General features: G+C 37.2%; 1 protein-coding gene and 1 non-coding gene across 3 annotated transcripts in view; both read right to left on the bottom strand.

Moving 5' to 3' along the window:
• FMN1 (formin 1) overlaps positions 1 to 12,901 on the bottom strand; it is a 425,437-nt gene that overhangs the window by 273,709 nt on the left and 138,827 nt on the right. The window lies entirely within an intron of this gene.
• On the bottom strand, positions 2,513 to 2,619 carry LOC117311526 (U6 spliceosomal RNA). The gene has a single exon (XR_004525721.1). It is a non-coding gene; the product is annotated as a U6 spliceosomal RNA (small nuclear RNA).

Genomic DNA, 12,901 nt, shown 5'->3' with positions numbered 1-12,901 from the left:
TCTCCTCCTGCTGGAGCTCCCCACGGTCACTCACTCCTGGTTACCCTTTTCTATCTACCCTCAGCATTTCACCAGTCTGAGTTTTAAATATCAACTTTCCTATGCACAAATGACTCCCTGACACACATCTGCAGCTCAGAAGCCCTCCTCCCCAGCTCCACACTCACATACCATCCAAATGCCTGCAAACACTTCCTTGTATATGTCAGATCAACACCTCAAGTTTCACACATCAGAAATAATGCCTGATCTTCCCCCTACCAGCCACAGTCCTCTCCTCCAGTCGATGGCCATTCCATCCTTCCATGGCTCAAGTCAAAAACTCTGCCGTCATCCCTGACTGTTCTCCGGCACATCCAACCTATCAGGAAATCCCGATGGTTCTGCCTCCAAAACAAATCCAGAATCTGATTATTTTTTACTGCCTCCTTTGCTATACCCGTAGTCCATGCCACCATCCCCTGAGCAAGCACAATTTCTTGCCTGGATCACCAACGTGATCTAATAACTGTGATGTGGGTCTGCCTGGTCCCAGACTCCCCTTCCCCGTGCCCCAGTCCCTAATTCAACACAGCAGCCAGAGTGGGCTTTTCCAGACAAAAAGAAAATCATGTCAAGCCTCTGCTCAAAATTCTCTCACAGCTCCTGCCATTTCACCCTCAGCACAAAGGCCAACATCAAACAAGATTCCACACTGGCCTGCAACACTGCCTGTCAGGGGTTCCTTCGTCTGTTTTGTGCCATGGACCCCTTTGGCAGTTGGCAGTCTCTATGGATCCCGTCTCCAAATAATATTTTTAGATGTATAAAATGAAATACAACGGACTACAGAGGAAACCAACTCAGTTTTAATTTTAATTGTGATATAGTAACACATGTACTCCCTTTATTAATACATGAAATAAGAGGATCTAGTGGCAGGTCTAATTACTAACATAATTTTGATGTGATGCGATGATGAACACAACCATATTTTAAGATACCTGCAACACCTATCATGTGATATGATAATATCTATGACTTCTATTGCTGACAAGGTCATTGGTTCTACTAATTTATTCTAGGTTTTTGGTCTGCTGAAAAATGTTAAATTTCAGTTAGATGGTATTGTTAAAAATAAAAGTGAAATTTTTTCCCACCCAAATTAATAGACCCCTGAATTCTATCCCTGGACTCCTTAGAGGTCCTTAGACCCAAGGTTAAGAACAGCTGACTCTACATTTCTTCTCAAATCTCCTTTTCTGGCTAACTGCTTAACAACTGCAGTTACCCAGACCACACAACACCCATTCTGTCCTCAGAGCCTTTGGACTGGAGCTTCCCTTCCCCTGCATTCCCTTAACTCTTTCTCTTTTCTTATTTCTTTGCTCAAACGTCATAGTCGTAAGGAGTCCTACGCTGACCACACTATTTAAAACTGTAACCAACCCTTCCACTACAATCCCAATGCCTCTCATCTGGCTCTTCTTTTCCATAGCATTTATCGCCATCTAATCTACAATTTATTTACTTTATTTCTTTATTATCTCTATTCACCACCATCATCCTCCCCCACTCCCTTAGAAGGCAAGCTCCTAGAAAGCTGGAATTGTTTTCTTCTTGATTCACTGATGTATTCAAATGCCTTAAACAAGTCCTGGCATGTAGGAGGTGTTCAGGCTATACTACTTAAATAAATGATGCACTTCAAATAAAATTACTGTTGAATGTATATTATGTGAATTATTTCTTCTATACATAATTCCATGTAAGAACACATTATACCATTTTATCCTTTCATCATCACTCCATATCCGATATTTCTTTCCATTCATTCCAAAGTGGATCCTCATTTCAGTTCTTAGAAATGCCTCTATATTTACTGAAAAAGGACGGGGCATGGTGTGAGCTGGTGTAAGGTGACATGCCTATCAGTTTAATGGTGCAAAACCAAGGTTCAAATATTGGCTTCTCTCTTTACTAGCTTTGTAAAACCCAAGAAAAGTATATAATTTTTTCTAAGCTGCAGTACCCTCCTTAGTAAACTATGAATAATTATCTACCTCATAACATTACACTAAGGATTACAGTTATTTAATCCATGTATAACATTTAGTTCATTTCCATAGGGCCTGACAGATGTAAAACACAGATTCGTTATTAGTCATTATCACTGAGAAATGGAAATACCCTCTTGGAGTACAAGCAGCAGAGTATCCATTTGTGCCAGTTATGAGTGTCTGGTATCCCCCCCTCTCAGAAAGGATAATTTAGAAGAGGTTTCTAAATTGTAAAAGCAATAGAAGCATGCTTATATTTAAGAACTGGAATTCAGAAAACATGAAAATCCACCCCCCAAGACGCCACTGTTAGTATTTTGCTGTACTTCTTTCTGTTCTTTGTCCTATACATCTTATCAGGGTTGTAACCATTCACATCTAGTTTTTTTTTTAACATCTTTATTGGAGTATAATTGCTTTACAAAGGTGTGTTAGTTTCTGCTTTATAACAAAGTGAATCAGCTATACATATAAAAGATATGGAACATGTCATGCATTTGCATGTCATCCTTGCGCAGGGGCCATGCTAATCTTCCCTGTATCGTTCCAATTTTAGTATACGTGCTGCCGAAGCAAGCACCACATCTAGTTTTTAAAATGACTTTGAACTCTGTAGTAACTGACTTATTTCTAATCCTTATTAATATTAAGCATCCTGAATAGCCAAAACAAACTTGAGAAAGAAGAATGGAGCTGGAGGAATCACTCTCCCTGACTTCAGACTATATTACAAAGCTATGGTAATCAAAACTGTATGGCACTGGCACAAAAACAGACACATAGATCAATGTAACAGGATACAGAGCCCAAGTATAAACCCACACACTTACAGTCAATGAATCTAAGACAAAGGAGGCAAGAACATACAATGGAGAAAAGACAGTCTCTTCAATAAGTGGTGCTGGGAAAACAGGACAGCTACAGCTATGTAAAAGAATACAGGACAGCTACAGCTATGTAAAAGAATGAAATTATAACATTCTCTAACACCATATACAAAAATAAACTCAAAATGGATTAAAGACCTAAATGAAAGACCGGATACTATAAAACTCCAAGAGGAAAACATAGGCAGAACACTCCTTGTTATAAATCACAGCAATATATTTTTGGAGCTGCCTCCTAGAGTAATGGAAATAAAAACAAAAATAAACAAATGGGACCTAATGAAACTTAAAAGCTTTTGCACAGCAAAGGAAACCATTAACAAAATGAAAAGACAAAATGTGGAATGGGAGAAAACATTTGCAAATGATGCGACTGACAAGGAATTAATTTCCAAAATATACAAACACCTCATACAGCTCCATATCAAAAAACAAGCAATCCAATCAAAAAATCGGCAGAAGACCTGAACAGACATTTCTCCAAAGAAGACATACAGATGGCCAACAGGCACATGAAAAGATGCTCAACATCACTGATTATTAGAGAAATGCAAATCAAAACTGCAGTGAGGTATCACCTCATTATCACACATCAGTCAAAATGTCTATCATCAAAACATCTACACATAATGAATGCTGGAGAGGGCGTGGAGAAAAGGGAACCCTCCTACACTGTTGGTAGGGATGTAAACTGATGCAGCCATTATGGAGAACAGTATGGAGGGTCCTTAAAAAAGTAAAAAATAGAGCTACCATATGATTCAGCAATCCCAATCCTGGGCATATGTCCAGAAAAGATGAAAACTCTTAATTCAAAAAGATATATGCACCCCAATGTTCACAGCAGCACTATTTACAATAGCCAAGACATGGAAACAACTCACATACACATAAGCAGATGATCAGTTTAAGAAGATATATATACATATATATATATGCAATGGAATATCACTCAGCCATAAAAAAAGACTGAAATATTGCCATTTGCAGCAACATGGATGGATCTAGAGAATAAGTGAAGTCAGACAGAGAAAGACAAATGTTGTATGATATCACTTACATGTGAAATCTAAAAAATAATACAAATAAATGTATATACAAAATAGAAACAGACTCAAAGACACAGAAAACAAACTTATGGTTACCAAAGGGGAAACGGGGGGGAGGGATACATTACTAGTTTTGGATTAACAGATACACATTACTATACATAAAACAGATAAACAACAAGGTCCTACCGTATAGCACAGGGAACTGTATTCAATATCTTGTAATAACCTATAACGGAAATAATCTGAAAAATGTACATATATATATATACATATACACACACACATACACCTGAATCACTTTGCTGTATACCTGAAACTAACACATTTTAAATCAACTATACTCCAAAAAAATTTTTTTTAAATAAATAAAGACATTGATTCACTTTAGAGAAAGAAAAGAACAAAGCAAGACAGAAACCACACTCCCGTCTCACTGACCTCCCAGAGACGTGGCTCAGAGTCCTGGACGATCAGCTCATACCTGACACAGAAGCAGGATGGTCCTCCAGGTACAGCACAACAAGACAGAATGTCTTTGTTCCTGGTAGTGACACACATTCCCACTCTCCTTCAAACCCTACAGCTGATCTGAGTTTGGGTGAGGAGGGGAAAGAAAGTGTGAGGAGGTTGGGGGAAGAGTCTAGAAGCTTCTTCCCTGAGACTCTAGAGAGATGGGCTGACTCCACAGGTGCAGGGGTGGGAAGGGAGGGGAGCAAGTACTCTGAGCAGACTCATACCGGAGCAAGTACTCTGAGCAGACTCATAGCAGTAAGCCACAGGGAAGGGAGTCCTGCGATGCCCTCGGGAAAGGCAAACAGCATTGACACGTTTTGCAGAAATGAACCTGCCACTTTCAGTTTCTTTGGCACACAGAACTAAATACATGTCAGCTATTATCACACACATGATCATGCCTGGATCACATCCAGTGAGCTACATTTTTAACATGGTCACAGGTGATTCTGAGGCAACAGTTTTCAAAGTACAAACCAGAACAGTGCTCTTCAAACTTACGCTCATACACCCACTACAATTTTTCTACAAAATACCATACTCCTCACACATTTTTAAATTGACATCTGAAATTTGTCACTGTAAGTTTAAACAGTTGCAAAAACAAATTCTGGACAATTTATGAATACTAATCTTAAAAATATAATGATTACTCTTTTAAATGTAGTTAATAGACTCTAATAATACCATATTTGCCATTCAGCATTATCTGTTTAAAAAGGCTGTGAACAGATGGCTTTAACATTCAGGAATTTTACCCGGTCCTTTTCCTCCTTTTAAACATTTCAATTTCTTTTCTTTTTAACAGAATTTATCCAAAAGTAATAGTTTTATGCTTCAATGCCTATTATTCACCCTCTCATAATTTCCAAGGAATACAAATGTAAAAATGATTTTTAAAAATTTTCTCTGATCACAAAAGTAGTTTTAGGTTTACTTCTGGGCTGAGTTATAAAAATATTTTATTAGCACCTAACTATGAAAACATATTGAAATATGATAATTATTAAAAATTAAAATTTAATTGGAAATGTATCTTATTGGAATGGATAGGATCAATTTTTTGGTCCTCTAATAAAGGCCTCCCAGATACCATTATTTGAAATTATCCTTTCTTTGACACCCTGGAGGTTTTCACATCTGAGCAAGGTAGAGCCAGATTTGCAATAGGTGAGATACCTTCCCTTTATAAATTGGGTAGGCGATCCATTTAAATTAAGAGAGTACTAATGAAAGCTGAGGATGTGGAAGGTAATTTGCTCAAAATTATCCATGCCTCTACCCCTTGGAGGGTCCTTCTGCATCCCCCAGTTTAAAGACTACTCATCTAGCACTATAGCCAAAATACCCATGCATCTTGTGAAAAAGGCAGATTCACGGTCCCTGCTCCAGATACCTGAATTAACAGGATCCCCAGATTACTTTTCCCCTCACTAAAGACTGAGAGACGAATTGGGATATAAAACAAACGCATAAAATGTTAAATGATGTACAATTTAAATAAAAATTCAACAACAGATGACCTATCTTAGGTAGTACCTGGTGGCCAAAGGATTCACAGACACTCATGAGAGGGTGGGATAGTCAAAGGCTTTTTTTTTTTTTTTCAAAGGCTTTCTAAAGGAAGCAACGCTGGAACTGGGGGAAGGATGGGTAGAATGTGAAAGATAAAGAGGCAGAGGTAAATGGTTTACCAAGTTTGAAATGTAAGGTATTGATTTTGTTGACTAGGAAGGAGCAATTAATGCCCTCAAAAAGTGACTCATCACAGAGACGCCCTGGTGGGAAGGCACTGGGTTATTGTGCCTGAGTGGTGCAAACACAATTACTTACTGTTGAAGACAGAAATACGTTGAGAATATTAATTTAGGTAAATTGGTTTTAGACAACTGGTTTTGTGTGAGTTTGTTTCAAGCAAATTGACCTAGAGCTGAACACATATTTTATCCATGGATTGGGTAATCCATAAACGTAAGGATAACTATATATCACTATTAAGTCCCACACTCATTCCAGGCTGGGCAAAAAGAGTTCAAATTCAAATTATTTTATTCTTCTAGTAGCCCTGGCAATAGGCTTAGCAAAAGGTATAAGCCATCACCGAAAATGAAACCAAGAGCACCTAGGCTTTTTATTAACTCTGATTCCGTTATCACTGAGTATCACAAAGATTTTTTTAAATGCATCTGTTCACAGGAAAGTAGAAATCACTGACTGCCCCTATCATCTATCCTTTGGACCACTATAAGGACCACTCCAAACTGGTCTTCCTACTTCTCCACAGCAGCCACTCACCTCCCTGCCAGATCTATACTCATCCTCGATACCTCTAAAGCAGTCTGACAACACCTGTATCTGGTTCTGTTACTCCCCTGCCTAAAACCTTCACGCCATGTAATTTCTCTCTCCTGAAGACCTGACCTCCTCAAAGTCTACAGACATAATGCCCTTGCATATCACTCCCCTTGCCTCTTATCTATCAGTCATAATAAACTACCTGCTATTCTTCAAACAAGTCCTGCTCCATCCTTCCTCTGCCTGTTTGGTCTAGCTTGCCTCCACCTGACCACCTGACTTATCCAGCCTACTATCTTCCATGTCTGCTCAGGAGGCCTGTCCTAGTTCCCCCAAATAGGATTGATCATACTTGCCTTTGTGTTCTATGATATGCTATACATTCTTCAATAAGACTATTAGACCATTTTATTGCACTTATCTGTGTACATTTCATCTCTCTCTCCCCCATGCTACTCTCTGTCACCTACCTACTACCCTGCCACCAAAAAAAGCCAAAACAAAAAGAACCAAGTTGCTTGAGTGAAAGGATCTTGCCTGACACATCTCTGAATTCCAAGCATCTATCAAACTTACCAGTATATAGTAGATGCTCAGTAAATATTTGCTAAATGAATGCATGAACATATTATTATTTGTAATAGTGGAATTAATAATCAATGAATTAGACACTAATAATGTGCTAGATGTTACTAAATAAGAGTTAGGTATGATCTAGAAGCAAGAGTAACTGATGTCACCACCATTTACCTGCAACTTCTAAGATTACAACACAAGATAGAATATGTGCTCTAAATAAGTCAAGGAAAATCCCCTAGGAGTCGCCCTCACTATGCCATGTAACTCAACACACAATAGCAACTGTTTTTCAAGGTTCATTTCCACTTATCTTGATTGGTGCTACACTGAAGAAGAAATCTTAACACTGAGGAAAAAAATAACATCAGAGAACACACGGGGCAGATCTAAAAACCATTTGGTTGTTGTTTCCATTTTAACAAATCCTGTGCGCCACTGTGGAGTCACTGTATACTTTGCTACTTAAAATATGGAAAATGTCCCCATAGTTTCCCTTATCTTGAATTCACAAAATTCATTATATTTGGCTAAGACCTTTCCTTATTTAAAATGACCAGAAAATCAGCAAATCAAATTCAGCATTTCATCATGATGAAATAGTGCAGAGATGGTTCCACAGTAATGAATCTAAAACGCAATTACTGGATAATCAGACTAAAGAAAATCACATGAATCACACAGTCATTTCAGTAAATATATCCCTCATACATTAAACTCAAACTAATTTTTGTGATATCAACACTTAGAAGCCCAGATATATAAAGAATGTTCCTTAACTTGATAAAGATAATTGATCAAAAAAAATCTCTGACCAACATAATTTTTAACTGGAAAACATTAGAAGGAAGCCTATAAAATCAGGAATAGCACAAGGAAGTCTACTAATCACCACTTTTCTAGCTTTGTTTTGGAGGCCCTAGGCAGTAGAAAAGGTCTAGTAAAAAAAGATAGGTAGGGCTTCCCTGGTGGTGCAGCGGTTGAGAGTCCGCCTGCCGTTGCAGGGGACACGGGTTCGTGCCCTGGTCTGGGAGGATCCCATATGCCGCGGAGCGGCTAGGCCCGTGAGCCATGGCCGCTGAGCCTGTGCGTCCGGAGCCTGTGCTCCACAACGGGAGAGGCCACAACACTGAGAGGCCCGCGTACCACAAAAAAAAAAAAAAAAAAAAAGATAGGTAACGATTTGTGTTTTATTTTCTAGTGTTAAAAACCTGATTAAAAATGGGCAAAGGATTTGAATAGACATTTTTCCATAGAAGATACACCAGTGGCCAAAAGGCACCTGAAAAGACACACATCACTAATAATTAGAGAAATGCAAATCAAAACCCAATGAGACACCACACTGATTAGCGTGGCTAATATTAAACAAACAAAAACTCAGAAAATAACAAGTGTTGACAAGGTGGAGAAATTGGAACTTGCTCACTGTAGTGGGAATGTATCCCTATACATTCGGCAGCTATGAAGAACAATATGGAGACTCCTCAAAAAATAAAGAGAACATTGCCATACGGTCCAGCAATCCCACATCTGGGTATACACCCAAAGGAATTCAAAGCAGGGTCCCAAGGAAATATCTGTACATCCATGGTGATAGCAGCATGATTCACAATAGCTCAAAAGTGGAAGCAACCCAAGTGTCTACTGACGGATGGATGGATAAACAAAATGTGGTACAGACCACAGAGTGGAATGTTATTCAGCCTTAAAAAGGAAGGAAACTCTGATACATGTTACAACACGGATGAATCTTGAGGACATTATGCTAAATGAAATAAGCCAGCCACACAAATACTGTAGGGTTCCACTTCCATGAGGTACCCAGAGTAGTCAGATTCATAGCAATAGAAAATAGAATAGTGGTTGCCAGAGTTTGGGAAGAGAGGAGAAATGAAGAGTTGTTTAATGAGTATAGTTTCGGTTGTGCAAGACAAAAGAGTTCTGAAAATCTGTCACACAAACATGAATATACTTAACGCTACTGAACTCTACTTAAAAATGGCTAACACCTATTCACCTATTGTGTAAACCATTATGTGCTAATATACAGAGTGTTAATAAATGTTTTCAATGAGTAAAATGATAAAAACTTTTCATGGTTAAGATAATAAATTTTACTTTATGTATATTTTATAATTAAAAACACAAGCTGTCATGATTTGTCTACAAAAATTCCAAGGCTCTCAACTGAAAAAACTAGTAGAACTAACATGAGTATAAAATCAGAATTAGAAACATGAAAGTCGCTTTGTTATACCAACAAAACCATTTTAAAACATGACAGATGAATACCATTTTTAATTAAGTCTGCAAAAATTAAGTTAAATGGCACGAGCTACAAGAAGAAAACTGTAGAGCTTTTCTGAAGAACATAAACAAAATTCTGAATAGCCAGAGAGATAAATTATGTTCCTGGATAGGAAGACTCAGTATTACCAGGCCTCTCATATTGATCTATGATTTAATATAATCCCAATGGAAATTCCAATCTCATCATTTCATAGACCTTGAGAAACTGACTTTCAAGTTCATACATAAGAGTCTATGTCTACAACTACCCAAACAAAATTTAGCAGGAAAAGAAGAATTGAGGTAATTTGAAATGCCAGATATTTAAATAACTTTAAAACTGTATCAACTGCAAAGACACAAAATTGGCACAAGGTCTAGATAGACATAAACAAAAAACATTAAAGGATCTAGAAATAAATCAGCATATAGAAAGGCATTTAAAAATGTGACAGCACTCCATATCTGTCGAGCAAGAACCAACTATTTATTAAATGTTGGGGCAAATAGTTGTCAATCTGGGAAAGACAAAACTAACAGTGGCTTACATTATTTTGGTTCCACAATGAGCCGGGCACTGTGCTAAGGTCCCTAAATGCATTATTTTATTGACTACTAAAAACAATTTTTTTACACAAATAAGGAACCTAAGCACAAATAAATAGGAAATCATCTTGCCCAGTAACTTGCCCAGTAAAAAGTAATTAACTTGCTTCAGTAACCGCTGAAGCCTAAAATTTCACTCCATGTCATTAGATTCCATAACCTAAGCTCCCTACAGCACACTGCCACCCTTAACAACACATCCTTATGTATGCCACACACAGAAACAAATTCTAGACTGAATAAAAATCTAAACATATATGCATATTAGTTAAAATGTACATATTGTTCAACTTTAGGTTAGGGAAGGCTTCCTTCAGACCATCAACAATAACGACAACTCCAGAAAAGATATAACTACATGAAACATAGAATTTCCATATAATGAATGAAGGCAAAAGGTAAAAGACATGGCAAGCTAAAGACTAGGATTGCGATATATACAACAAAGGACTAACTGCCTTAATGTACGAAAACCTGCTTTCAAATCAGTAAGAATAGAGACTAATGACCCAATTTACAAAAGGGCAAAGAATACAAGCAAACAAGTCACAAAAGAAGACAAAATGAAAAGATGTCCAACTATGCTAGTATTGAGAAATACAAATTAAAAACAGTAGTATGCAATTTTTAACCTTAGATTGGCGTAAGCTAAATGAATATTGGTGAAGTGTGAGTAATGGACATTCTTGTGTTAGTTGAGTATATTTAGTGGGTTCAGTATTTTCAGAGGGCAACTGTGTAGTATCTACCAGTGGTTAAAATGAGTAGGAACTCAAAAAAAAAAAAAAATGAGCAGGAACTCTAACACACAATTCTGCTTCTATCTTATCAAAGTACTCACAGGTATGCACAAAATAGATGTATAATAATTTCATTAAAGTATTGTTTGCAACAGTGAAAGATTCTAAGTGATTAAAATGTTTGTAAATCAGGAAACAGTTCAATAACTTATATTTACTATTTTATTGAGAGAGATTCTATCTAACAAAAAAAGTCAGAAAATGGAATTTTAAAAAACATGTGCACAACTGCATCAAAATTTTAGAATACTTGGGAGTAGATTTAAATTTAAGGGAAGCTAAAACCTTCACAAAGAAAACTAAACAGAGAAATCAGAAAAGGCTATATTCAAATAAGTATGTAGGGAAAGATACATATTATGTTTGCGGAATTAAAAACTCATTGTAAAGATGTTGATGCAATCAAAACAATAATGTCAAAATTGATAAAGTAACTCCAAAACGCATATGGAAATGCAAAGAGCTGAGAATAACCAAGGTAAAAGGACACACTAGTAGATCATGACTTATTATAGTTGTGGTCATTAAGACAGTGTTACACTGTTACAAGGTTAGATAAAACCTAGAGAATACTGGAACAGAAGAAAGAGTCCAGGGGAAGAAGGTGGGTTTTTAAATAAATAATTCCAGATAATTTTAATATAGAAAAAACAAACTTGATCCCCACCTCAACTCATACACAAAAATCAATGCCCAGTATATTGCAAGTCTAAATGACAAATAAAGAGCACTAATTCCTTAAGATAATTTAAGGGAATATTTTCATAACTGAGTTAGGAAAGGATTACTTTAATAAGGCTCAAAATGCCCTAACCATAGGACAAGACTGATTATAGTAAAAATGAGAATTTCTGTTCATCAAAAGGCACCATTAAGAGAGTGAAAAGCCAACCCACAGAGTAAGAGAAAATATTTCCAACACAATTAACCAAAGGGCTCATATCCAGCATATAAAAATAACTTCTCTACGAAATAATAAAAGATAGTCTACGTCTTAAAAAATGGACAAGTGATCTGAACATGCGCTTCACAAAAGAGGATATCCAATGGCCAATAAACATATAAAAAAGTGCTTGACTGGGGAAACACCAATTAACAGCAGATTGGCTCGAATTAGAAAGACCAACCAAACCAAATGTTGGCAAAGATGTGGCGCAACCAGAACTGTGATGTTTTGGTGACGGCAGTATAAATTGATAACCATCACTTTGGAAGAGTGTTTGGTATCATCTACTGACACTGAATACAGACACACCCTATGATCAGCAATTCCACTCCCAGGTATATACCAAGGAGAAATGTGTTCCTTTGTGTACCAAAAGACACGTACAAGAAAGTGAACAGCAGCATACTCGTAACAGCCCAAAACTGAGGACAACACGGATGTCCTTAGGGTGGATAAATACATTGTGATTCATACAACGGAGTAGTACAGAGCAATGAAAACAAACAGATTACAGGTACATGCGATAACGTGTTTGGTTCTCACAAGCATAACGTTGAAGCAAAGCAGCCAGACACGAAATGAATCCATTTATGTTAAGTTCAAAAGCGCTGAAACTAATCTATAGTGTTAGAAGTCAGAACTATGGTTTCTTTGGAGGAAAAAGGTAATTGCGGTGATAGGAAGGGGGCAAGACAGGGGCTTCCAGGGTGTAGGCAAGGTACTGGGTTGACCAAGAAGTTCGTTCAGGTTTTTCTGTAACATGTTATGGCAAAACCCGGAAGGAACTTTTTGGCCAACCCAATACTATTTCTTGATTTGCAGAGTGGTTCCAAGAGTATGTTCACTTTGTTATAATTCATAGAGCTATACATCTGTGATGAAATAAACATTTGTA

The sequence above is a fragment of the Tursiops truncatus genome, chromosome 2, assembly GCF_011762595.2.
Source record: "Tursiops truncatus isolate mTurTru1 chromosome 2, mTurTru1.mat.Y, whole genome shotgun sequence".
Classification (NCBI taxonomy): domain Eukaryota; kingdom Metazoa; phylum Chordata; class Mammalia; order Artiodactyla; family Delphinidae; genus Tursiops; species Tursiops truncatus.
This window is presented reverse-complemented; position numbering and strand designations above follow the sequence as displayed.